Consider the following 24125-nt stretch of genomic DNA (forward strand, 5'->3'; position numbering starts at 1 on the left):
AACACCTTATTTCCCATAGGAATGCTACATATATATATCTTAACAAGTAATTTACCCACTTGATACACGTTCACTTTTTTCTTAAAAAGCATTGCAGCAGTTAAGAGGGCATGGTGATGCAGACAGAGATAAATCTACAATCAGATTTGGAGCATTCAGCAGGTTGTCTTTTAAACTGAACCATGCTTTTAGAAAAGTGTGAATGCTTGTTATTTCATATTTTATTTTTGTCACATTGTTCATTTCATTGATGTTGAGAGGTATGTCTTGCTAGTAAGGTTGAGTACAGACATTTCCTGTCATTTACCAGGGAAGGGGCCTTTTGGAATAGAAGAAGCTGTATTAAAACCTGGTCAAGGATACAAAGATGCAGCTGAGAAGTGCTTATTTGTCTGGAGAAACAAACAAACAAAAAAGTTGGGGAAAAAAGCCATCAACCCAGCTGTTGAGGATGGTTTTAGTCAGCCTATTACTTTAGTGTAGGAATGTTTTACAGCAAGTAGGGAAGGAGAGGCACACAGTAGATGCCAAAGCACTCCTGTTGGGTTATAGGATCATGTGCTGCATTTTAAAGGGTTCTATCTCATTTGGAATGTATGGAGGGCTCAATTTACATAATCTGTTCACTATTCTTATACATTCACATACACTGTTATTACAGAGCTCACCTGGCTTTAGTGTGCTCATGAAATAGGTGGAAGCATCATGGCCACAGAGGATGTCTTCTGGGTGCACTTCACCTTGTGTATTCTTCTACCCTCAGCCTTTGTGGAAGTAATATATTGGAAAGGCTTCTATATCAGTGAATTTTGATATTAACATATGACTAAGATGCTTAGGTTCAGAGTAGGCTTTGTCAGCATGTCTGTAGAGACAAAAGAACAGCAAGAAGTTCTTTACGGACAAAAGAACTGGTTAGGATGATATGTTTTCAAAATTCTCTTTGCAGGAGAAAGAAAGAAATTACCAGGTATAAACAAAAACAGATATGGGTGTGAGCAGAGCTGAAGTCCTTTGTTTCAGGGCCGTAGGGCACCTGTAAACAACCTGGCTTTAACTTCAAATATTTTTTCTTTAACATATAAATAGTAATAAAATATTCTGGATGCTAGGGAGTCAAAAATCAGGGCAAAAGGATGATAGGTATGTGGGCATGCTGGAGTCTGCTTAGGTTGGAAGATGGATTAGCTGGAGTTTTCACTCCTGTTTAAATGTTTATTAGAAGTCTTATAAAGAAGCTTTTGAAAAGAATTATGCAAACTAAAAGTATTCATTGTGATTCTACGCACAAAATGACGTATGTACTTAACAGTGGAGTGGCTTCATGCCTTTTTTCACCAGAAATGAGCCCAGTAACTACTGAATGAAACATGCAATCAACCAATTGTTTTGGGTACGTTCTCTGTTGTGGAGACCTGTGTGCCTTTTCCTCCTAGCAAACAAATGCTGAATTACTTGTGGTTAATTTCTAAATTATTTTGCATAAAAGAGAAGTCTGTTTGTTTTGGAACCACACGGGTGAAATAAAAATGAAATGTTTTCAGTTGTGGTATATTATACCAGCTTTTCTCTTGAATAGAAAAATTAACCAATTGTAAGCACTGCATTCTGTAGGTTTAAGGTAGGGCTTTTGTCTAGAGTAAAATTTTGTCTCCACTCAAAAGATCACAGTAGTTCTTACTGACTTTGGTGGAAATAAGACTTCACTCTTGAATATGAATAGATCTCTAAATGTGAGTAGGATGATGATTGAGCAGCAGTTAAAAACAGAACAGAGCTTCTTTACAGAGTAGATAATGTACATGTGTGTTACTTTTGACTTACATTAGATCCCAGAATAAACCCAGAACTCTTGTTATTTCAGTTTATAGGTCTTCCAGTAAAGTGTATTTTTGTGTTACAAGAATCATTCAGTTAATGCAGCTTTCCTTAGACTGCGGAGCTGTTGTACACAGAGCTGTCAGAAGAGCAGTATAAATGTTTCCAAGTCAGAGCACAGAGCTTAAGAAAAAGGACAAAGATCACCAAAACACTATCTTTGTGTGCATGTCTGTTAGTATACTGTAGTTTGTTGGTTCCCTGCCTTAGGTTGTAGCCATTGGATATGAAGAGGCCAAAAGCAAAGCTGATAGAGAGAAGAACCATGTGTGGCTTTTGTCTGGATCATGTTCCTGGCTCCCTATCATCCGGAGGGAGAAACGATGGCAGAGGGCCCCCAGGTTAGGGGCCTGTGGCTATTCTACACACACCTGAGAGCTCGTCTCATCGCTCAGCAAGCCCCTTAGAAGATCTGGAGGTGGTCTTTGTGTTTTTTTGTTTTGTTTTTGTTTTTAAGGGGCGTTGGCTGGTTAGTTTGGTAGGCCTTTGGATATTTTTGTGCATTCAGAAAAAAGTTCTCATTGCTTCTTTTTAGACATTTAAGATACTCCTCTCGTGATTAATAAATAATAAATAAACATCTTGCACTCCTGTTTAGCCTCAAATTACTCCTGGCAAATCTTGGCTTGTTTTGTCTCATTATTTACATTTCTGATTAAATAGCCCCTTCCTTTCCTGTTATTTTACCATTCCTTCTCCCCCGGTGTATTTATAGAGAGCAATCATATATATTTTCAACCTAGCAAACAGGCCAAGCTCTTTTCCTCTTTCAAATGTCCTCTCCTTTCGACTGATCCTCCTCCTAGTCCTTTGTTTTACCTCCAATAGTGTGATCAGTCCTTTCTTTACAGCAGAAGTGTATGCAGTACTACAGGAAAAGTCAGCTTACCCAGGACCTGGTATTTCTTTAGTCTTTAATTACATGGTAACAGTGGCCGTTTCCACAAGGTTCCTGCCTTACTCCAGGCTTTTTTTTCTTCCTTTTTTTTTTCCCCTTTCTAATTCAGACTCCTTATCTTGTCTCAGTTGCTTTCCGTCCCTTCCTACTAGCTCTTTCTCCAAGTAAGCTTCAGCACATTTCTGATGTTCTCTTCCTTGCCAGGTATGACTGCCCGTTCCCCATTCCCCACTCCCATTTTGAGGGCTTCTTAAGCTCTTCGTCTTTTTCAGCCTCCTCCTCTTTCCCCCAGGCTCTCTGTTTCCTCCTGCTCTTCCCCTTCTTGCATCCCAGTCATCATCCTGAATTCGCTGCTCTTCACTCTCTGCTCTGCCCCTAGTTTCCTTCCTCAACAAATTTGTCAAACAAATCCTTATTTCAATACATGTGCTTTTCCTCCCTCAGTATTTTTGTTTCTCCATATTTATCTGTAATGTTTTCCTCCTGCTGCAATGCTGGCACTGCAAGGATGAGACGTAGTCTTGGTGCAAGTTTCTGTGCTGGGCTTCAACCTCGCATGGTACAACAGAGAGCTGTTGTGAAAGGGAAACTCTGCCCTCATTCTTGCAGCCTTGCTCTAAGTGCACTTGAATATCCCAGTGTGTGCAACATGGTTTGCTTTAGGGCTGATTGGAGGCTCCAACATGCTCAACCTGTAGAAGATTTTAGAAAACCCGAAACCTGTAGAGATTTTAGCAGTTATTCCTAAATCTGCCAGTTGTGAGCATTTTTCTTTTCAAGTGATTATTTTTTTAAAACTAAATTGGTCAGATTTTTAGCTCAATACCAAAAGGCATGTTCCTTGTGTAAGTATTACCTATGGTAATAGTTAAAGGCTTGTCATATTAAAACACTCCTTTAAGTGTGTGAACCTTTTCAAAGGTTCAGGATTTTAAGGTAGTTAAAACTACTTTGTCTTAAGCATGTTTTCTAGAAATAGATTCTTATTAGAAATAAGAAAAAATAATGGAAGGTTTTTCTCTTTTTAAATCTCAGACATTTTGTTATGTAGAGTTTTCTATAACTTTTTCAAGTTAATAATTAGATCAGTAAGGAATTTATAATAGGAAATAATTTGCAGTATTGGAGAGTCCTGCTCAGACCCTGTGCAGTTTGTACAAGAATAAGTTACATATTCAAAGGAGCAAAAGCAGTTCAGTTTTGTTGTTGTCTTTTACTTAAAAACAAAGCTTTAGATAAATAAGAACCAAAGAAAATAAGTATTTGTACAAAATAGATGTTTTCCTCTTTTTAATTCTGGCAAGCTTTAGAAAAACATGAAACGTTCACTGCTACATCAGCCAAATTACTTAGCTTTAATTCATGATGCATAAAATGAAATACATGCCATTGGCTGCTGTGAATTAAGTAAAGTTTTATTGCTGAAAAATATTATACTACTTGTCCCTGTTCTGGGTGTGTTTTTCCCCAGTTTTTACAGCATCATATGTGTGGTAAACTGGTAGTTCTTGAATACTAGCGGTCCACCTGGAAATGCAGATGATTTTAGTACTGGATTACATTTTTTTTTTTCTGGAAGGAAAAAGGATCATGAAACTGCAAAATGTATTTCCATATATGCCAAAAAAAAATATCTCAAGGTAAGAAATAACATTGCAGCAGTTAAGAGGTAATGGTGATGCAGACAGGGATACAGTTAGCTGTAGTACTGACTGAAATAGCTAATATTTCCTCACTGCAAGGCGCAAACAATGCTGAGCCACCCCTACAAAATGTGTACTGTGCTCCAGAGCCCACTAAATAGATTTAGAAGCACACAGCTATTATGATGGTAGCAATTGCGTTACAAAGCTCCTGCTTCAATGTACCCCTCAGCGCAAGCAGTTTAAAGATATTACAAACAGCAGAAGTGGTGAAAGGTGAAACTAGGATTGTTTATGTGCTTCGGAAATTCTCTTGCCTTATGAAGCCAGACCTTTTTAATTTCATATAAGTAAATGTATTAGTGTTAAAGGTAAGCAGGAAAAAAGAGTAAACACACTGAAGACTGAATTATTCTTTTCACTTGTGGAAGTATTGTGAAAACTTCTTTGTGTCTCATGAGCATAGGGATTCACCCACTTGTGATTTGGGCATCAGAAGGAGTGATGGAGCTATGGAAAGGGGACTTAGGGATCACTCGGTTCTTTATGAAGTGCCTTCCCCTTGGGAAAATGAAGACATTTTCAGTTCTGATTTTCTTTCCCATTCCAGCTGATGTGCTGAACAGTGTCTTCACTCAACCTGTGTTGTTACTGCTGGATCTTTCATTGGACTGAGAGCTAGCTCCCAGTGTGGGAGCCTGTACAAATTTATTAGAGCAAAATGGTGCAAACTCCTGGGGGAGGGATGGGGAAGAGATGTACTGGCTTTTTGGTGGTGATAATAGGAGGCTTGTTTATCCCTTGAGATGGTGAATGGGTTTGAATCACCATAATAAAGTGCTCCAGGGTTGTTTCACAATCTGTGGTTGCTCTCTCACTGCATATGAAAATAGACATTATTGTTGTTTCCATGTGCTTACAGTTTCTCAGGAGTCTCTGCATTTGTCATCTCCTGTGCTGTTTTCTTCCCATCTTTTTTTCTTCTGAAGCTTTTAAAATACTGTGAAAATGTAAGAAGAGCTAAAACAGATTACATTTCTTCAGGCCTTCTGCAGTGGCCTCTGTCAACTTATTTGCCATTTAATACATGACACAAAATCCTTCACAGGGTGCTCAAGATTTGGAATGGAGACTCTGGGTCTGGAGGAGAGAGGAGTTCTCAGAGGAGCCTGGCTGCAGAGCTGAGGGGTTATCTAATGAAATGCCTTTGTAATGAGGGAGACTGAAATCAGAAGTACTTTGAATCCATACGGAATCTTAACTTACCAGTTTAATTAGCAAGAAAACCAAGATAGCTGTGTCATCCCTTTTTGTTGTCATCGCTAAAGTAGTATAGGCTGTTGTTACCACCTAGGAGGTTAATTCTGTTACATGCTATTAGTTACAGGGACGTGTACAGTGTATTTAAAAATAAAGCCACCTATAACCTATTTAAGTTGCAAAATACTAATATAAACTGTTATGTTCCATACACGTAACCAAAAGAATTACTGTGTAATGTGTGCCCAAAAGGCACAATTGTTTCTATGCACTCTCTAATGGCTCTGGAAGGACAGATAAGGCTGTTCTTTTCCAAATATTTTTAGATGCATGTGCCAAAGTCTAATATGAAAAAAGAAGTGACTAATATTTTAGCTACTCACACATTAGTCACTTGCCTTTGAGTTTCCTTTCCCCTCTTGCTGTAATTTGGGAAGGGGTTGGCGTATAAAAGGCAGAAGTAGTTTGGCCGGAAACCAGCGGGCTAGCAGGATCACTGGAAGGCCAGTGTCCGCGTGGAGTCGGTGTTACACAAAATGATTTCTACCTCACACTCGCATTCCTGTTCTTACTGCCACAGCTCGCCCAGCTCTCGACGGCGAGGCTCCAGCTGCAGGAGAGGCTTTGCCAGAGACCCGGCTGTGTACATGGGCTGAGGGTGCGTGCCAAAACTGCACTGCCACTCATCTAGGCTTATGTGCTAGCCACGCCAAGGTGGCTCGGGCACACTAGCATGTGGTTTTTGTTCTGCTAACCTCTGAGCAAAGGTCCTGTTTGTGGCCGGGGTGCTGTGGGAGCTCTGACACGGCAGGATATGGAGCCGAGGATGAAGAGGAGGAGAGGTGCTATTTAAGCTGCATAATTGTTCCCTACATTTTTGTAGACTAGCACCAGATATGCTACATTCATATCACATTTTTTTACTATTATTGAAAAGGTAGTTTGTTTGGAATTTGAAGGAAATATAACTCTATTCTCGAATAAAGAAAATGTTATAGTAATCAAATACTCATATGGATATCTTACCCAGTCTTAAGAAAACTATTTTCACAATTTTTTCAAACACTTTATCTTTATAAACATGTCTGTTTACTTAACTAAGATTCATTACTATGAAGAAAACTAATTTGCCTGTCTTTGAGACGATATAGAAAGAATCCATGATTCACCTACTAGGCATACCGCTGGCATTTCTGAAAATAATTTAAAAGGAGGAGGAGGCCTACCTGAACAAGCCTACCATTAGCTGCAAAGGTCTCAGAAGTGCTGTAGCTGAGGAGATGTGTCAAAGCTGTGATGAGTTAATAGTGAAGAACATCAGTACTAAAGCACATTTTCTTTTGGTTGACCTTTTAAATTAGTTGATATTTCTTTGGCTGTTATTTTTAAATGAGCCTTCCTTGAAAATATGATGCTGGTATCTTACTTCACTCTGTCTCATTCCACCTTCACCCAGACTTAGTTTTAGCTTCCCCTGCCTTTATTTTTTTCCTTTTTTTTTTTTTTTCTTCTTTCTTTCTTTTTTTTTTACCTTCATCTGGCTAAATGCTGTCAGGATGGTGAACCAGAAGTAGTGAAATGTCTCCTGTCATGCCTCAGAGATTATTCCAAGTACAGCGATAGAGAGGGAGAAGAAACTGGATATAACGTCCTGAAATACATCTTAAGATCAGCCTTAAAAGGATACCTTGGGATAGGATAACCTTAGTCTTCCGTGCTTATATCAAAAGGCTTCTGGGAAGTCCATATAGCTGAGTTGCAGGTGATTGTGCACGTGAGGTTCCTCTTCTGCCTACGCTACAACTTCTTCCTCTCTCTGTAAATAATGAGCTGTATGGCTGGTTCTATACACCGTGGTGTTCGCAGTCTGCAGAGCTAAAACCGCGTTAGTAACCATGGCAGCTAACAATGATCCCTGGTGTCTGGCAGCCTTTCATGAATTCAGCACATTTTTTAAGCTGTGGGATCGGGTTCCTGGGTCTGTGTTAGCAGTTTGATTGTCCTCGCAGCTCCGTTCCTGGTGCAGTAGGACAGCTTAGAGCGCGTTTCCTAGAGGATTGTGGAAATTTCTTTCTGTGGGGAGTCTGAACATTCATCCCTAGTAATGAAAGATTAAAACAAAACAAAGCAACAGCAACAAAAAAAACCCACCACCTCAGGTCTGCTGAGTGGACAAGGCCTCGGCCAAAGCTTGTTGCATGACTTGTGGGTTATGGATACCTTGAAGACCAGCAGAAGAGCATTTGGTACATTGCTTCCTCCATATTACTGGTGCGTTGTGGAGTATCCTATTCCACAGGCATGGTTAAGTTTGAGCCTACTGGGACACACTTAACACCTCATGGAAGAGAGAAGGGCAGGGCTTTGCTTTTGACTGCTACATGTGCGTTTGAAGTGCTTTTCCATGATGGACTTAGAAATTACTCTGCAGCTTTTGAAAAGAAGTTTAAAAATGTATGTGGTGGTTAATGGCTTACATTTAATCTGTTGCGTTTCTTAAGCAGCTGCAGAAAGCAACAGCTATTAAAGCTAAATGCAGAATCTGTGGTTAAAAATATGTATTTTTTTTTTCTTTCTCATGCTAATCAAAAATTCTTTCTAAATCGCTTCTACATTTAATAGAAAAAATCATATCCTTTCCATGTAGCACAGAGATCTTAGTTCCAACCCAAGCCATTCTATGATTCTGAGTTTCCGTTTCCAGTATCCCATTTCTAGTGCTCAACTTTAAAGGATAGTTGAGAAGAAAGGGCAGTAGACTTTTCTGGATTAACCTGCCACTGGGGTGCCTTGGACCTGGCGCTTAGGGACATGGTTTAGTGGGTGACACTGGTAGTAGGGTGATGGTTGGACCAGATGATCTTGAAGGTCCAACCCTAATGATTTTGCGATACTATCAAATTGTGTAAAATTCCCTTTAAATATTTGTTCTTGTTGTTTTATATATGACACTGTGTAACCTGCTCCTTCTAGGCTTGATGCTTCGAATACTGAAGAAATATTTTGAATATCTACTCTCAGTGCCTATCTTGCTGTTTGTTAGAAGTTATAATCATGTTGGATGAGTAGATACATGTTGTCTCTTCTATTTTTTTTGTGTGAAAATTGTGTTGTGATCTACTCCTTGCTTGATCTCTTGCATTCAAGAAAAATCTCTGAATTTTTAAGGAAATTAACTCCAAGTTCCTTTTCTTATTCAGATTACCCATTTTCTTTGTTGAATGTAATTATTAAAATTTAATTAATTAAAATAAATTAAATATCACTTGAAATTTAAATTGACTGAGAGGAGGAGGATTTGTTGACCACTGGATTGCATCTATTGTATTATCCTGAGGGAATATAGGACAGAGCAGCAACCATTCCTATAATGTTTATACAATCCACATGGTGTAGAAGGACAGCATAGCATCACATCTACTTTTTGATTACATCGGGGGATCACTGAATTGATGTTGTCCACAACAATATTACGTTAGCAATGTGTGTAAAATGCCTCCATTTGGATAATGATTTGCTTTCCTGAGCTGCAAGGAAAAAGATAGATATTACAGCTTACAAGTACTATTTTACAAGTCTGTGGAGGAGAGCTACATTTCTGTTATTGAAGGAGAAAAGTGCTATAAAAAGAAACAAATTACATTAGTGATACTGTTTTGAAGGGTGAAAATATGTTACCATTAGTTTTCCTAAGGCAATTTAACTGTTCATAAATAGTTAAAGTCACTCACTTAGTCACAAATAGACTAAGTGTGCAATGAATTATATGCCATTAAAGAAAAGTACAGATAAAAGGAAAAAAAGATTGCCTGTTGAAAACAGTTTTCAAAGAGTGAATTTGCAGAGTTGGTAATACTGAGGGGATCTTTGATACTACTTGGTCACCTTAAAAGTAAATTATGCTTGCTATACTGCTTAACTCCCTGTACCTTTGTTTTCACAGGTAATCACTTACAGAAATTACCTATACATCAGATTGGGGACAATCTTTATGTTATCCTAGGAAAGAAATGCTATGAATATGCCTTTCCTGCAGATTAAAATACTGTGCTGTAAGGAAGTTGAGTTTTCCTGTGTTTACAACTCAGACTCCTCATGTAGAAAGTTACAGAGGCTAATTACTTCTCACAATAAAATGGTGCTAATTTTGATTTGCTGCTGTCCTTAGTGAGTAGGGACTCGGTGTCTCAGCAAAGCGGCTGACCAGAGGTAGAGATGGAGCGCTTCAAGATTTTGTCCCTAGTAAGACTTTTATCTTTTATTTATTTTATAAAAATCTGCAAATTCACTCCCATCTCTCCCCAAGCTCATAAGTTTATCAGACTATTGTAGGTGATACAATTAGTCTGCCTCTGCCTGCTGACTTTTGTGCTCCTGCTGTTGTAGACCCAGCACTTGGATTGTCTGACTTCTGGCAATGTTAGAACATGTTTTGTGTTCAGCGGCATGGTCTGTGGACTGACTCGATTTTCAAGGAAGAGAAGGAAGGAGCCTCCCTTTCCTCAGACAGGTCTTTGACTGGAACTGATGCTCAGCTTGCTGGATTAGTAGTCCTCTGCTCAAAGTGTCCAGTTCGCTTTTCATTATTTCTTTTCCCCGCTTTCCCTTCTCTGAGGTGTTGGCTATTACAGAAATAGTAAGTTTCAGTGACAAACTCTTCTGCTTTTTCTTCTGAAGTAGCACATATAATTAAGTGAAACTTGTTAGCAGGACCATTTTCAACACGGCTATTATTGTGAGACTTGTTTTTCTTTCCCTTTCATCAGCACAGCCTCTTATTCTTAAAATGCTTGCTTAGTGGCTGGAAAGGGGCTGTTTTAAGGGTGTTTATAGGACTCTCCAGCAATCTAAGGAAATTCCACAAGGCTGCTTTGCAGCCCGTCCCAGTCAGCAGCCTTTCTGGAAGCTTCCCTCCATAGCTACTCCAGCTGTAAGTTTACAAGATTGTTCCTCAACTCACTAGGGAAAAAAGTGAGCAGGATACATTGGGTACAAGGTGGATACTGCCTTGTTTGATTCTTGCACTGCTGGGGGGGCTTTTTCCCAGTCTGCTAGGCTTGGCTCTCGGACATTTTCATTAGGTGTTGGATCTAACTCAGTATATGCATTTATTTCCTTTTATAAACAGGATTGTTGCTGATTTTTCTACCAGGTAGGCTCTATAGTTTCAAATGGTGGAAGGCAGAGGGCTATTACTGATGACAGAATACATTTATATCTAAGGGTTCTTCACCTGCACTGTACATTGCTAATTTTTTTTTTCCTTTTTCTGCTTATGTATTTCCATTCCTACCCTCTGTCCCACCCCCGTTTTGAAGATTCCTCTAGTTTTTTGTGTCTTAGCCAAAACCTTGCAAACTTTGGTGGCTGTCCGTTTAGCCTAGGAGAGCTGATCTGACTCTTTTAGCACTAAAAGAAGAGTTGCTATTGAAGAGCACAACGAGCCTTTCTTCTGCCACAAAAAAAGAAAACAAACAACCAACAAACATGGGATGGATAGAAAATGAAGTTTGATTACTTACAGGCTTTGGAGCTGGATTGAATCTATCTAACCTCTTAATTTCAAGCTGTTCATAACAAAAATTCTCTTTAGAAGTGATCATCAGCTTGATGTGGATATATTGTGAATAAAATCTGTATCTTCAAAACTGCATCTCAATGTTTGAGGCTTTTTGTTGACAGCCTGTACAAAATACTATAAATAAATAAGTTTTAGTGCTTGTCTTCCTGAGATTCAACATCTCAACAGGGTATACATCCAGCGTAAAAGGTTAGGAAGATAAGGACTTGATGGTCTTATGCAGATAAAGGTGACACCACTGCAACAGGCAAAATTGACATCTGGCTGTGGCCAGACAGATGTGCTCTTGTTTTTTGTTTTGTAGTTTTCTCTAACGTTTCTCTGACGTAGTGCAAGTCTGGGTTTACTTCCTTCAAATAATAATAATAATTAAAAAAAACAAAACAAAACAAAAAAACAACACAGGTCTAATGTACTCTTCTGCTGAAAGTCCTTACAAATACATGTTATTTTTTCATATTTAAAATTACAGAATGAGAATAACTGGGTAGTTTTTCTCACTACTGTTAAACCCTGCTGTACCATTGTGGCCTGCCCAGTGCATAAAAGACTTCTTGTTGTGGTTTAACCCTGGTCGGCAGCTCAGCCCCACACAGCTCACCCCCTTCAGAGGGACAGGGGAGAGAATCAGAAAGGTAAAAGTGTGAGAACTTATCTCGTGGGTTGAGGTAAAGATGGTTTACTAGGTGAAGAAAAAGCTGCATGTGCAAGCAAAGCAATGCAAACCGTTCATTCATTCACTGCTCCCCATCAGCAGGCCACTTCCAGGAGAGCAGGGCTCATCAAGTGTAACAGTTTCTTGGGAAGACAAACGCCTTCACTCTGAAAACCTCCCTTTCCTCTCCTTTCCTCTCCTTTCCTCCCAATTTTTATTGCTGAGCACGGTGCCGTGTGGTATGGGATATCCCTTTGGCCAGCCTGGGCCAGCTGTCCAGGCTGTGTCCTGGCTGGAGTTCAGGTGATGCTCCTGATATCAGTGTTGCTACTTCTTCTGGCTGTATCACACAACCGTGAAGTTGAGTTCAATGTGTTAAAACTTAAATAACCACTTCCATATTTCATAGCACTGAAACAGGAAAGCTGTTTCAAGAAGAAAATCTGGGCAACTTCCATGAGTTTCCAAAGTTTCATGACTCGGCTACATGTCCCAGCTATGTCTTAAAATCCATTTGGAGAGAATTTGTACAGGTCACTCTTAGATTACAATCATTTTCAATGCATCCAGCAGACACCCATTCAGGCAGCGAATGATGAATAGGATTGAAAGAATCAAATGGTTCTTTGTTTGAAAAATTCAATTAAAGCATTTACTTAAATGGGAAACATTAGGTTTATGAAATAAGGCTTCCAAAATGAAATGGAGCGTAAATTAGTGTTAATTGACTACTGTCTTACCTTCTCAAAAAGATTTTGCATATAGTATGGCAATTTATATATTTTTGCTATTAATAATGGTTATATTTTACAACAGTTTTGTTATTCACTTATGCAAAATCATTTTCTAAGAGACTGTTCACTGTAGAACTGTTGAGTCTGGAAAATACTTTGGATCAAAACAGTCTCCTGGGCATCTTTTCTGTTGGAGATTATCTCATGTTGTTGAAACAGGGAAAGAAGTTTTTATTTTAAAATTGAAACATTTAAAAGCCTTATTATTTTATTTTAAAAGTTGAATAGTTAAAGAAACTATTTAGACGTTGAATGAGGGATAAAAGATGTTAGGAAAGATTGGATGTAGAATTTAGCTGTACTCTCCAGAGGGTACTTTAAAAATTGCTGATGTTTAGAAATATGCTGTGAAGATTGATTCTAACCAGTTAACTAGGTAACAAAGAAACCCTGTTCTCAGTTAATTCACTTAACATTAATGCTTATGAGATGTGTATATATAAAAATACATACACACACACACATATATATATATTTAAAAATGTGTGTCAGTTAAGAAGGTAAGGCAAATATAGTTATGATCATTCTTGTGATTTAATGTTATTTCCTCTCTTATTTTAAGAGTTAGATATTTTGAAGAGCCAGTGAAAGTATTTGAACAAAGATTCTTACTGAAACCAGGTTTAGCAATCTTCTCAAATAAGTATCCTAAAAACTGTAATTTGTGGCGAACTGCCACAAATTTTCAGTGAATGAAAATAAATGTCCAAAGACAAGGATAGACCTAGGATTTTGTGAAAAAGGTGTAGTATGCTTTTCTGCTTTTTCTTGTATGCTTCAAAAGCCTGGGTAAATATTTTGAGGTACCACTGATCTACCAGGAAACCTGAGTACCTATATGAAGACAGTCATATTTTCTGGCCTTAGGGACATCTTTGTATAGAAAATGACTTTTAAATTCTGAATAGGAAGAACTTCGGGGATAAACTAAGACAAATAAGTAGATACATGAGAGTTTCCTGAGAGCTGCATGTGTCTATCTTGTAAATCGATTTAAATAAAAAGTGGGAGTGTGAGAGGGATATTCACAGTATTGAAAACTGAACTGCTTTATTTTTCATCACTGATTGTACTGAAGACAGTGTTATGAGGTACACGAGGTCCTAGGAGAACAAAATACCACACCATATGATAGAGAAAATAGAAAAGCTGAAATACCTTTTTTGCTTGCCTGTGTCTTCACCCTTCGTTATCCAAACAGCAAATTATTGAGAGTTCCAATTAAATTGTCAATGGTGCTCATGTTAAGGTGTGCTAGGTTCTGTTTAGGGATTTGTGTAACCGTGTAAGTAAATGGAGAGGAATCAATTCCTTTCCATAGGTATGTGTATTTAATAAGTATTTAAAAATTCAGGAAACGTGGAATTTACCAGTACTTGGTCATTACAGCCCTTATTATACTCAAGCTTCTTTGCCTTTTTATGGCTTTTTCCAGTTACTACACATATACTTGAATGGGTATGGCCACAGTGAATGCCAGAGAAAGCTTATCTAGCTGGGGAAGTGAGTACTTCATATATATATATATATATATATATATATATATATATATAAAATTAATGATAAACATGATTTTTAAGCATTTACTATGCTCTAAAATTATAACTTTAGAAGCACGCTGTAGCTGGCAGGATTGCAGGCCTTAGAAGGCCGGCTGGCACTCACCAGACATGTTTGATCCTACCCGTTACTTCCCTTTCCCCGCTATGGGTGGAGGCCCCTTCCCGCACTTCACGGAGCTCACGTGCAGGGACTCCTGTCACTGCTCACGCCCTGTGCAATACTCCAGGGAAAAAAAAAAAGAATTACAGAGCGCGCAAACTCTTTCCTCATATTTTGTAATCTGTGCCAAAATCAATTTTGTGATAACGTAGGTGGTAGGTACTAAAAATCTGTGTTGAAACTGCCTGGGTCTGAAAATACTGTGAGTGTTTACCAACAAACTGAGGTGATCGCTGGCTGTGCAGAACTTGTATGGCAGGGGGACAGAAGACATGAAAAGTGACCAGCAGCAAAACGTAGGATCAGCCAACTCTCTTTAAAGGAGTGAAGGCTGAAGTACTGCCGTAGCTGTGTATGAACTTCATCTTGTTAATGCCTACTGGCTACAACATGCCTAAAGTCGTTTTCATCAATAGCAGGTGTACGTACACAAGCTGCTGTCCCTAAGGATCCACTGAATACTGCCTGCCTTTCACTTTTGTGTGTTTACCACCACTTATAGTTTACTGAATGTCACCTTTGCATCCAAGCACTCGGATGTTGTACGTACAGTGCAGACACGTCCGAAGTCTTCTGTGTAGCACCGGCTTATGATGAGCCTGTCCGTGTCCTCAGCTCTGTGTGAGGCGTCCTCTCAGCTGCGGACCCTCATATGTGTTGGCTGGTCACTGCTTGCCTGCTCTGCATTCATGCTCTCTGCTAGAATGTCCTCAACAGGGATGTTCTGGGTTTCTTCACAGTCTTATGTTGGGATTAAAAGGGATCACTTCTGCTTTCATGCTTTTCAGTATTGCGTGACGTATTCATACGTTTCATTTTCTGATCTCTGTCTCTCTGTACCACAACTCCCATCAGTTCTGGAAGTGTCCATCACAGGACTTGTCCGGAGTGCTTAATGGCCTTTCTGAAGTAGTCTGTGTTAGCTGGTTTGAGATTAAAAGCATACTGCTAATAAAGTAGAGCACACATGCTTTTTTTTTTTTCTTTCTTTCTTTCATCTTTTTTTTCTTTCTTTACCTTTATCCTGCTGATGTTTTTCAGGGCCCTCTTCAACTGATGAGATACTTTTCTCTTTAGTTTCCCATATAAAAGCAATTGCAATCATACAACTCAAAGTTATGAGGGATATACTTCATATGAATTGTAATTTGAAGTGGCTATTAAAGCATGTGTATCATAAGTATTTCTCCTTCCTGCCTTAACTTTATCACCTTTGATATCCATTTTGAATTTTAGTTCTGGTCAGCTTGCTTATTTTTTTTTCTAATTAGACAAGTTTTTAATAGACCGTCAAAATTAAGTTGAGTGTGTATGTATGTCTCAAATGCTTGGATGGTCATTAAATTTTAATACAGCTTATGAAGGCTATTTATATACAAATATGTAATATGTGCCAGTTATCTCCGGATACTGCTGGCAGAGGGGGAAAGTGAGGGAGTTGGTTTCACGTGATGTAATAGCTACATCATTACGTGCCAGGGATTCTGTATTTTCATTAGTCTACTGGGTGCAGTTGGGTGATTTTTTGCTATTTCTTGTCAATAGCCAGCCACTTCTTCCTCATAAATTATTACTCAACGTGACTAGGTTCTTTCCTAGGTTGTTTCCTCACTTAAAATGCTTAAAAAATGTACTGCATTACAGGGCCTGCTGAAATCAGTAGGACTGCCTAGGCTCAATGTATACTTCTGAACTGGAGTAAACATTTAAAGATGGGCACCCAATGAAACCAAAGGAAAAAAAAAAGGAAATTTCTGCTCTGAAATGTGAAGTTAATATTGTAAAGAAACAAAACAAACAAACAGACCGACACCTGAACTTCAAGTTGTTTGCAGTGAAGGAGTTTAAATCCAAGTACATATGGGACATCCTTTATTTTCTAGAGGCTGTCAAAGTAGCTGGGAGATGGAGTCCCCTGTGTTTTGCCTTTCAATAAGAGATACAGTTTGGGGATAGGATTGCTAGAGAATCCTCTTGTGGATTGCCTGGAAGAAAACTGCTCAGCTTTGCCTGAAAATTCTTTGTCACAAATGGAAGGATACTCTCTTCTGCTAAATGAGATTCATTCCTATTTTTTCAAGAGATGTTTGGTTTTGTATTTGTTATTCAATATTTTTTCTGAAGGCTTAATTTTCTCTGGTTTGTGCTTTCCATACACAAACATTTGTCTTTTACAGCAGGGAACTACTTTCAACATAGGTTGCTGTAGGGGAACAAAAGCTAAGTCATGCCTCATCATTTTTCCTGTCTTGAGAATCTTACAAGTTGATATTTAGCAGAATTTCAATTCTGCATATATGTAATTGAGTACATAGCAGTTTTGTGGTTCAGGTTACCCTAAAGTCTTTACTTGAAATATAAGTGAACCCTCTCCAGTGCTCAGTGTCTTCCCTCAGCCTTACAGCACTCACAGACCAGGAGTGTGTTGTACAATGAAATCTTTTTTTCTTGATAAGTTGGTCAGCAAAAAGCACATTTAAAAATAATTGCTAATGCTTAGATGAACAGATAAGGTATTCCTTCCATATATTACTATCTCCAACTTTCTCTCCTGATCCTTTGTTTAAAAGTAAAAAAGAAAATTTATGTGTGAAGTTCATACACAAAAAAGTACTTAAAGCCAATGTCTGTATCAGATGGTGGTTGCTGAAATCTTCATGTTTCTGCTTGCTGACTTGGTCTGTGCCTTGTTCGGCTGTGCTCAGCTAGGTGAGCAGATAGAGAAGCGTCACTCCTACTGAATCCTTATTGAAGGATTGCTATTTTGTATGGCCAAGCTGCACCTTTTCTTCATCACAGAGAACTTCCATGCAGCTGCAGTCTGCTTGCTGTCTTTAACTCCCATCTTCAGGCTTTCCTTTCAGCAGAACTGGACAGTTAGTGCTTTTCTTTCACCTGCCTTATGTGTAGAGCTAGAGTTTTAAGAGCAGTGAGCCTCATGCTGGCATCACGTCACATTGCAAAGCACCATAAAATGGCTGTTTCTGCTTGGAAGGAGACTTACCTGAACAAAGATCATACTTTCTCATGCTTCTTGTCTGTAAACAGGAATCCTGCTGAGTGTGCTAGGCAGATACACATCAGTTTTTCTCATGTGGACTTGACCATAATATGTCCTCTACTTTTCTTTTTTTAATTACAAGCCACTGAGTTTGTGTGGCTCTGGTACCCATGACAATTTGTTAAAGTTTCCTGCTGGCTGAGTAAACATAGGTTGAGAATCTGCAAAGGTAAGTTTCAGTATGGTGCCTTACTTCAAAGGTAACATTCCAATCTCGTTTGCAAACATTGAGTAATTAAGGGATTGTGTAATTTGAAGTGAGGATCATGATCACCAGGTCTTCTCCTCCCATCTGAGATTCTAGGCTGCACTTCTCCTACAAGTATTTGTGTATCAAATGGCATATCAAACTTTTTTTCCAGGCAGTTCTAGCACTGATCACACCTTTCCTAGTCTTGAGCAATACTCTTTGCTGTTCTGGATCAGTGTTGAGCATGGTTATTTCCACTGCTTGCATTCTTTTATACCTCTTTTCTCTTGCATAAGTCCAAAATGTAGAAGGTTGTTCTGCTTGAATGGATTGACCCATCCGTGTCCTTTTGCCTGCTTGTTCCTTTTTCACAGCTGCAGAAGACCACAGAACGTGCAGGGGCCCTAGAGGGTCTACCATGAATAGCTTCGTCTGGAGACCTCAAATCTATGAAGAGATAGCGGTCTGAAGTATAGAGGACTTGACAGCCACTGTATTTTTCCCCAACAGACAGGAAACTTTTGAGACCTAATGTTTAAGATTTGGGTCAGTTTTCTCAGCTCTTAGGGCTCTATGAATAGGATCGTTTACTAAATATTGAGTCTTCAGGGTTAAGTCTACTACCTCTAAAGAGAAGCATGTGACCTACTTCTCGTAGCGGGATTTCTTTGGTTCTGGGATATCTTTTAATGGAGATAATTAAAAATTTTACTCTTCTCAGTTTATTATTATTATTATTATTATGTTTTAAAAGAACAGACCTCTTCAGTCTTTGCAGTAAATTCTTGCATACCAGACATACTGGAAAGAGAAGAGCCACCGGAGGTCTGCAGCATGCTGGAACTCAGGAGGCTGTACTAGACAAAAAGGAATTCACAAGATGTATGGCCCCATTCCAAACCCGCATGAATTAACCTGTACCTGCTGTAATGTTTGCAGGAAGCAAGGCCAGATTAAAAAGGAAAATAATTAAATAACAACTTTGGCATGACAGCTACAAGGGTGGTAAGATTTGAGGAGCGTGGCTGTCAGAAGTGCTGAGGAACTGCCTCTGCCCTCAATTCCCTCTTGAAATTGTTGGTGCTTAGCACTTGGAAAAACTGGAACCATAATACATTTTCTTGTGAAGCTCTGGCAGGTGTATGCCAGCAATATTTATGAAGAGACCTCTAGCCCTAAGCTGTCAGACTGCAGAAAGAAGAGTGTTAAATTCTAATCTCTGATTTACAAGTCTGGCAGCGCCTACTACTCACATGGTATGTGATTTGAATAATGATGTGTCTACTCCTGATCTCATTAACCCTGATTTAATCCAGGATCTTATTTCATTAGTGCTTGCTAGCTTTCATACAACTGGTTACACAAACAAACAAAACCCTAAAAATCCTGTAGCACTGTAACTATCTTTTCAGCTAAATATTACTGTGAGCCCCTTGTTTTTCCCTTGAAAAAAGTTTCAGCTTGTCTGAGGAGACTTTTAAAATACTGACACATCTTCAGGAATCTAAATTTTAATTTTTTATGTAGTGGAATTATACAGTGCTTACCCTGGCTGTGTGGGCTCAGTGGACTTCTCTGCAGAGCTGTGCACGTAACTGTGCTGTAGAGGGCTGAGGAATCGTGTTGACCAAATAGAATAGACTGTATTTGAAGACAGGTCTGTCAAAGAACAATAGCAATCAGTGTGATCTGCCCAAACTCTGTTTTATGGCACAGTTCTTTATTCTGTAGCATAGAATTGTGAATTGTGAGACTGCTGTAGGAATTTGTGTGATTTTTCCTGGCTTGTTAGTTGGAGAGAATAATGGCTATTTGGATCATCACCAGGCTGCTTTTTCTTTTTTTTTTTTTTTGGTATAAATGAAAAATTTGAAATTTTGTGCAGCTGTATTCTGGTTTTGTGTAGCACAATGACTCTTGTTCATTTTTTTTCCTCTGAAACATATCATTTAGAGAAGATCTTTTTATATTAAAAAAAATAATAATCTTCCACATGGTTTTAAACAGAGAATGCAAGGCACTGAATGAGTCAGTTCATCTTCTCATTAGAAAATCCTGCTGTTAAGGATCATCTGGTGTGTGATAGGGTTCTGCATAGAGGATCTGTGCTACTTTGTCTCTCCCTCTGAATCTGTCTGTGTCACAGAGATAGTTTGTCTGGTTATCACATTACACGTTACAATTCGTGATAATGTCTACTATTGTGTGTTTCTAAGCACGCATGTTGTGTCTTTTTCTGTATTGGTTTATCTACCTCAGATTGTATGGTTGTGAGAAGAGGGAGAAGGAACAGAGATACAACCCTGGAAATTCATGGATTTGAGTAGTTTCTTGTATATCTTTATCAGCTTTGCTTTACAGAGGTGGTGCGCACAGGGCTTTTTATATGCTAGCAGCAGAAATATTTATATTACAAGAAATATCCATTTATTGCCCTCTACACTGTAGTCTCTTACAACAAACCTTTAGGATATGACCAGGTCTCCATGGGGGAAACTATTAATGAGCTGATTTCTAGCCTATTCCCTGCTTTGCTTGAAGAAATGAGGAACGACATTGCTCTTTCTAGCAAAGTAATAATACTTCTAATATTTGGATGACAGTGGAATCCTTGAGAGAAGAAATTTAATGCTATTGGGAAGTGAAATTACTTGAATAATTTCTGTCTGCTGGAGACGGACTGAGGGGAAACTGGCAGGGAAGCACCTCCTGTGCCTCCACGGGGCGCTCACACGTACAGCGAGCATGCGTGTGTTTCTGAGCACGTGTACGGATGTGTTTGTGTTGAGGCCACTGGGCAGCTGAAACACACGCAGAATGGGCTGTGTTGTTGCCAAACACAGCTGAAAGGCAGAAGATCCAAGCCGATGAAGGCCTGGCAGGCCTTCCACTGCCGTGAAGGTTATGGAAGCGAGAGAGGAAGAGGAGGCTGCCAGTTGGAGAGGCTGGTTGCCAAGCATCTTCCCCGTGGCACTTATTGCTGCAGCAGCGCTTTGTGCTCTGAACCCCACTGCTCTCATTGATTGCTAAATATGTAAAGGAGAACAAATTCTCTGCTCTGGATTAAAAGCTGGGGAGGAGCGTGTGCTGCAGAGTTCACTGGTAGGTGCTAGCAGACAGCTTAATGGCTGTGCAAAACAAGGAGGACGCTTCCAGTTCACCTGCAGGTTACAAAGCCTGCTACAGCCGTACAATTTCCTCTGTGTCTAGTGATTCTCTGCAAGGCTTCAGAAATGCAAAACCCGTATAAGCTCTGCAACTTGTCTACTTTAATTTTTAGAGCCTTTCGGTCGCCATCTCCCCAGTGCCTCACACACGCGTGGCTGGATTCGGTGCCCCTTGTGTGGTGGCAGTTTCTGTTTTCCTCACCTCGTTAATAAATTTACAACAACCTTCTGCTTTTGTACTTCCCACCTGCCTGGGGAACCTGCACATAAAGAACCACAAACTTACTCGCTCTCTTTCAAAGTCTTTATTAAGGGTATCTTTTCGCAGTGCTTACAAAATGCTGCTAAGTGTTTATGCACCTGGCCCGTGCAGATCAGTTCTGCTTCTCTACACTTCCTGCCATCTGCTGATTCTGTTAACCAGCTGTACTTTTTCTTTCACCTGGATTGTAGCATCTCAGAGATGGGCACTGTGTTTTTTTCTGCCACCATGGTGTGGGATCCATAGGTACCATTAGAGCGTGTGATAGAGAGAGTGGTTTGGGGTGGCATCCAACACCCAGCATAGCATCCTTTTACTATTTACCGTTTTTTATTGTTCTAATTATCATTTTCAGCCTTGGTCTGTTAAGTGCATTAAGATGTAATGAATTGCTTGTCCTGGTGGTAGTGCAGCTAATTACTGCTGTGGCCAGGTGCTTCTACACAACGCAAACAGCAGTGAGCAGTGTGTTCTTTTTCACTCCTGACTTTCTGTGAGACAATTGGTCTTGTGTATTTGATACACATTTTTTTTTTTAAATGTGCATTTCCACTTTATTCCTTGCTGTTTTTCATCATCTTTTTTTTCCCTTTTATTTATTTATTTATTTTGGTAATTCCTGGAAAAAAAAAAGTGGTATATGAGCATATGAGCTGTCTCCTTTTGAAATGAAGAGTGAAGACTGAGGCTAATAGCAGGGAACAAGGAGATTTTCTTGACATGAGTGAACACAGGAAAAGACCTTGTGTTCATATAAAAAAAGAGCTGAAGGATTGCGTAAGGCTTAACAAGTCTGAGAGTTTTGTTTATTTTATTATAAAATAATAAAACTCAGCTTTCTAAAAGCAGAAGGCTTCCTGCATATGTAAGAGAGCATATCCTATGCAGAAGACCTTTTGTTATCAGAAGGATATAGAGAAGATGTAAAAAAGCTGTTTCAGAAAAGGAGGAATATGGGGATTCTTTAAGAGAGGGCCTTCAGTGTGCTGCGGCGTGCTGCACTGTGCTGCGTGCTGGTGTGTAGGGGAGGAACAGAGGAGTTCGAGTGTGGCAGAGCGTGGCCGCCTGAGCCCTGAGGCACAGACGGCATCTCGAGCTGGGGATTAAACAGGGACGTTGTGTGCGGGTGTCGGTCACAGAGGGGTCCCCAGCAGTTGAAGCTGGTTGTACGGTGCCTTCTGTGGTGCAGTAGGCTTGCAGTTAGTGCAGGGTGCGCTGGGTGTAAGAGTTAAATCTTTTCTTTCATAGCAGCTGTTGTGTTGATGTTGCATAGTTGATTTGTTTGCTGGCACTTGTTTGCACAAACTCCAAATGACTAATTTTTTGTGCGGATGTCTTTGTGTAACCCAAAATATTGTCCCAAATGTTTGAGGTACTGCCTCTATATTAAGTTTATAAATAAAGTTAGTATTAAAAGTAATAATTTAATGCTGCAAAAAACAATGCACGTGACAGATGGACTGTTGAAGCCTTTGCTTATGGCTCTGTAATGAGTCACAATGAATTTATGATTACGCAGACTAGGTTTGAGATGTGTATGATAAATAATTGAGCAGCGTAGCAATGGGAAGCTTTGCAGTGCCAACAGGGCCATCCTTCCAGCTGAGAAACCCACCCGGCACCACAGGCTGAGCAGCCCCTGAGCAGCCACACAAGCAGCTAGGTGGATTGTCTTCAGGAGTTTGCACCAGGAGAGAGCAAACTAAAAGACTGCATATTTTTCCTGTCACACAACAAGATAACAAGGAGGGTAAGGCACATCAGGGCCTTCATCCTTCACGTGCTTCATTCTACATACTGCTGCTGCTGGAGCAGAGAGGCTGCTTGGCATGTAAAACTCAGCGAACAAATAGCACTTTTCTCTATCAAGCCTTAAATCAGATAGAAGTCATGTGAGTCTCAGAAATAGACTTGATTTTGAAGGCTAGATACAGAAACCAAAGAACTCATTGAGAGAGGCTTAGGAGGCTGTGGTTTAGAAATAACCCCAGAACTAGGCGGTACTAGCGCAAACCGGGAGGCTCAAGAACCGTAACCCTATTTTTTTCAAAGATTGTCACATGCTTCACAGGCAGCTGGGAAAGTGTTTCCTGTAAACTCAGGAAAAGCTGACAGCGAAAGAGGAGAGAGGATGTGGAATCCTGCTGTAGTGAAAAGTTGTTTATTATACAAGAGCATTGCTTTGGTCATGAGCTCAGATGATGTGTGCTATAGCAACGCCACATCTGTGCAGCTTTTAGAAGCTCGGGGCCACTGCTGAGGGAGTGTGCTCTCCAGGCTGTCCTTCCCTCTCTGCTTGCTGACATAGCTGGTGATTACCGTCTCCTATCATGACCAGCTGATGGAGGTATCCCAGGCTGGATCCGGGTGTTTCACGGTCCCACGCTCTGTCTGGATGTCCTGGAGTTGGTAATTGCCCTAGAAAGGAGAAGGAAGGACGTGTGAATCTCAAGTGATACAGAAGCCAGGAAAATTAAAGCTATATTGTCTGTGACAATAGAGAAACTGACCTTGTCATTTTGCTATGTACAAAGTTTAAGGCTAGTGCTATAAAGACATACTGGATTTTAGTGCTGCCACCATGTTTGTGATTGAAAATAATTTTCACACGGATGTTAGTTCAGTTGCTGAGAAGGTTTGTACCAGCTACACTGTTTATTTCATTGTAGAACTACTAGAGTCTTGTACAATGACGGAGTTGCATTTATATCTAGGCACATTTATAATTATTCAATACCTCTTAACTCGTTTTAGTGAAAATATCAAAGGAAATGACTCAGGAGGACTGAACATTGCAACAGAATTATGTTCTGAGGTTTCAGTATGAATGGGTAATTGAATTCATATACTGTTTGAAGCTGCAGACATTGTTTGCAGGAAATCACGGTGGCAGTTGTCTCTTGAAGTGTAAAGTATGGTTTCTGAGAGAAGAGATTAAAGGAAAAGCATTCTAAAAATGTGGCACTGCACACTGTATCTCCGAGGGGTCAAAGCGCTCCTGACATTTCCATTGT

The 24125-nt window shown here is 39.6% G+C and overlaps 1 protein-coding gene and 1 long non-coding RNA gene across 7 annotated transcripts in view; one reads left to right on the forward strand and one right to left on the reverse strand.

The window, feature by feature from the left end:
• Positions 1-24125, forward strand: part of SH3KBP1 (SH3 domain containing kinase binding protein 1) — a 255788-nt gene that overhangs the window by 79365 nt on the left and 152298 nt on the right. The gene's annotated exons all lie outside the window — the stretch shown is intronic.
• LOC310904980 overlaps positions 739-24125 on the reverse strand; it is a 30242-nt gene continuing 6855 nt past the window's right edge. The window contains exon 2 of the long non-coding RNA XR_014588707.1: positions 739-23529. This is a non-coding gene — a long non-coding RNA (uncharacterized lncRNA). The remainder of the gene's footprint in view (positions 23530-24125) is intronic.

Source organism: Anser anser (assembly GCF_964211835.1).
Source record: "Anser anser genome assembly, chromosome: 1".
Lineage (NCBI taxonomy): Eukaryota > Metazoa > Chordata > Aves > Anseriformes > Anatidae > Anser > Anser anser.